This window comes from Bison bison, unplaced genomic scaffold (genome assembly GCF_000754665.1).
Source record: "Bison bison bison isolate TAMUID 2011002044 unplaced genomic scaffold, Bison_UMD1.0 scf7180017864454, whole genome shotgun sequence".
NCBI classification, from domain to species: Eukaryota; Metazoa; Chordata; class Mammalia; order Artiodactyla; family Bovidae; genus Bison; species Bison bison.
The window spans coordinates 1,212,397-1,215,824 of NW_011495016.1; the positions used below are offsets into that span (position 1 = coordinate 1,212,397).

Genomic DNA, 3,428 nt, shown 5'->3' on the forward strand with positions numbered 1-3,428 from the left:
AAGTCAGGACTGCTGACCCCGCGTGACTTTTGCATAACATCTCAGTGTATAAAAGGACCATGGAAAATAAAGAATTGGGATCAGTTTCTCGAAATACTGGTCTCCCCATGTCGCTCTCTCTCACTCTGGCTGAGTCTCCATCTGGAGCGCGGAACCCGCCATGCTTACTAATTATGCCTGGGCTTCTAAGATCCGACCAGGGAGGCCTCAGTGTCTCCTCTCCTTCGGGAGAACGGAAGGACGCCTGCGGCCTACGTAAGTGGTGCAAACTTCTTGTCTTGAAGTTTTATTGGTCTCCCGCGTAAACCAAGCTACTCAGCCTCTTTTCTCCACTGAATTTTCCTACTGAGCTATCCTCATCCTATTACTCTTTATATCTTTGATAAAATATTTAAATAAATAGGTCGCCGACGCTGTCCCCGCTTCGAATACCCTGGATCAGCCGGGGCAGGACCCCGGCAGCCTACAATGACTTTTCCCCCAAAACTGAAAGCCTTTAGACAAAATCTATCAAATAGATTTCATTACTAGAAAAGGATAATAATTGATATCCACCAACTATTTGAACATGAAGAACAGTGTTAGTAACATTATCCACATAAATAAATACACAAGTTGAAATCTAATCCAGAAACTGAAATTTATTATAACTACAATAATGAAATTTCTTTTAGCTACAATACTAAATTTATCATAAACTGCAACTAAAGTCAGCATGTATGCTCATTCCAGAGTAGAAAAGAATAATTAGACAAACACAACAAAAATTCTGCTATCCCAGACAACTGCCCACACAAATCAGTGACTGAAATTTCTTAAACATGTAACTTAAATAAGGTTTAGATGTGTCCCTTTCTTTTCCTGCACTGCCTCTGCTGCCATGACAAAAATGGAGATGCAAAACAGTATCCTCCACTGATTTTTTTTATTCATCGGTTTTTATTGTCTTTAAAAATTAGTAGAGTATAAAACGTCTCACAGTGTTTTACCCCAAATCTTCAACACCCACTGTTCTGAAGACTGCCACAATGATTGAGAGCAATTTATGTCAGCCCAGGTGTTTAAAGTTCCAGGCTGAAATATTTGGGTAATTAACATTATCCTACAAACACTCAAAATCACTTCAGCTGCCACTAGTAGGCTGCAGACCATGAGGTCGAGAAGAGTCAGACAGGACTGAGCGACTTCAGTTTCACTCATTGGAGAAGGAAATGGCAACCCACTCCAGTGTTCTTGCCTGGAGAATCCCAGGGATGGGGGAGCCTGGTGGGCTGCAGTCTACCGGGTCACACAGAGTCGGACACGACTGAAGTGACTTAGCAGCAGCCACTAGTAGGTAACAAAACTCTCCCAAAAACTGTAAGAAAGTTAGCCTTGTTTACTGTTCTATTTACCTAACTTAAAAACACTGCCTAGATGTAAAAAAAATTTCATACACCTATCTTCCTCAAAAGGTTGCATCCTAAACAGCACAAATGTCAATTCAAAAGATCCCATGTTAATATTTTACTGTTTATAACTCCAAGTGCCATAAAAGTCAGTGAGGCAGGTCTTCCTACCAGAGGGGTGAACAGCTGTTAAGCACAATGCAATTAAAAAAAAACAACAACAAACCTGCTCAAAGTTACTGAATATAAGCCCGAGTATAAATATCTATATTCTGCTTAACACGCTAGACACATCTTTTTTTTTTAGACACATCTTTACATAAGGAAAAGAAAAAAAACATGTAAATTGTAAAGGAGGGAAAGGTCTCCTCATTCTCTTATTCTTACAGGATTTTTGATGGCTAAGGAAGAGTTTCATGCAACAAACTACTTTTACAACAACTTGATGGCTCAATGACCTTCCTAAGAAACGGATGCTTAGGACTACCATGGATTTAATACCCAGAAACAAGACTTAAACAAAATGTCAGCATGCTAAAAGTTAGTTATTTCTGACTACAAGGCTGGTTGAAAGTAATTTCTAAATACATTTTTTAAAGTAAGGGAATATTACGATTATAGTTACAAAACAAAGAAAGGCAAAACTTGAAATAAATCACCGACTAGGTATCCTCCACAGTCCTACTCTTGGTATCAATTGCAGAAATATCAGTAACACTGCAATTTAGAGTGCAGAGGACAAGGAAACACATACACACGCGGCTAGCATGTAGTAGGCACTCACTATCTGTGGCACGAAACGACAATGTGCAAACAATCAAAAACAGAAAACAAAACGCACTCCGATTTTGAAGCAACACAGTCAACAATTACTTGACGAAAAGCTGCCAGACAGCTTAACGCGTACTAAAAGGAAACGGCTCCTCCTCCCTGCCCTCCTCTTTCACTCAGACGCTAGATTGTACATTGAAAACAAATCCTCCCCGAGCCCCGCCCCAAGCCCTACCCTCAAGCGGTTCCCTGCACTGAAACTGACGGAAAGTCCGGGGCCTTGGCGGAGCCCAGGCCGGCCCCACACAGGACGCTCTGGCCGCGGACACGCCCGGGGCGGCGGCGGCAGCCGGGGCTCCAGCCGGTTGTCTCCGGGACCTCCAGGGGCTAGCGCTCTCCCCAGCCCGCGGCGCCGGCTGCCCCCTCCTCTGTCCCCGAGCGGCGGGCCGCGCCGTACCTGCACACCGTGATCAGGTTCCTCCTCTCCACGGCGGCGTTGCGGGCGCTCAAGGCTCTTCGGGACCGCCGCCCCCCTTGGCGAGGCGCCGTCCCAGGCCCCCCAGGCTCCGGAAGGGCCATGGCGGGCTGACCCCCGGACCCTTTTGTCTCGTGCGACCCCGCCCGCCCCGCCCCCACCTGCTTTCCTCGGCTTTTGCTCGGCTTGCGGCCGTGGGGACGCGGGAGGGTGGCAGGGAAGGAAGGCGGACGGAGGGAGGGTGTGGAAGACGATGGAGGACTCGTACCCGGGCACTGGCGGCTGGCGCACCGCACCAGAGCTCTACACAAATACACACACTCACGAGCGCACACGAACGCACCACCCCCGCTCTCGCGCGCACCGCCAGGAGCCGGGCTGCGCGTGCGGTTCGGCGTCGGCCGCTCCCCTACTTCCCCAGGGATCTCGGCGCCGCGCACGCGCGTGCCCGCTGGCCCCGCACGCCCAACCACCCGCACTCAGCCTCCACTCGCGCCCCAGCAGCGGACGCCACGGGGAGCCACGGGCCTCGCGCGCGCAGCCCCGCCCTCTCTGCACCTATCGAGCCAATGCCGCCCCAGCTGGAGCCAATCGCCGCGCGCGAGGGGCGGGGCTGGCCGCGCGGACCTTTAAAGCTACCTGCTAGAGCCCGCCGGGCACATGGGCAGCTGTCAAGAGGCCGGGCTAGCGCTCGCCACCCTGGTGCTACAGTCTGCACACTGGGGAGCAGCGCCGCAGCTGGCTTGGGGATTGTGGGATGCGGCGCTCATGAGTGCCCCGGGAACATTGCCAAC

General features: G+C 50.0%; 1 protein-coding gene across 1 annotated transcript in view; it reads right to left on the minus strand.

The window, feature by feature from the left end:
* Nucleotides 1–3,112, minus strand: part of LOC105002500 (multidrug resistance protein 3-like) — a 72,020-nt gene extending 68,908 nt beyond the window's left edge. The window contains exon 1 of the mRNA XM_010859134.1: nt 2,903–3,112. The gene's annotated coding sequence lies outside the window, so the exon portion shown is untranslated. The remainder of the gene's footprint in view (nt 1–2,902) is intronic.
* Nucleotides 3,113–3,428: the final 316 nt, after the last annotated feature.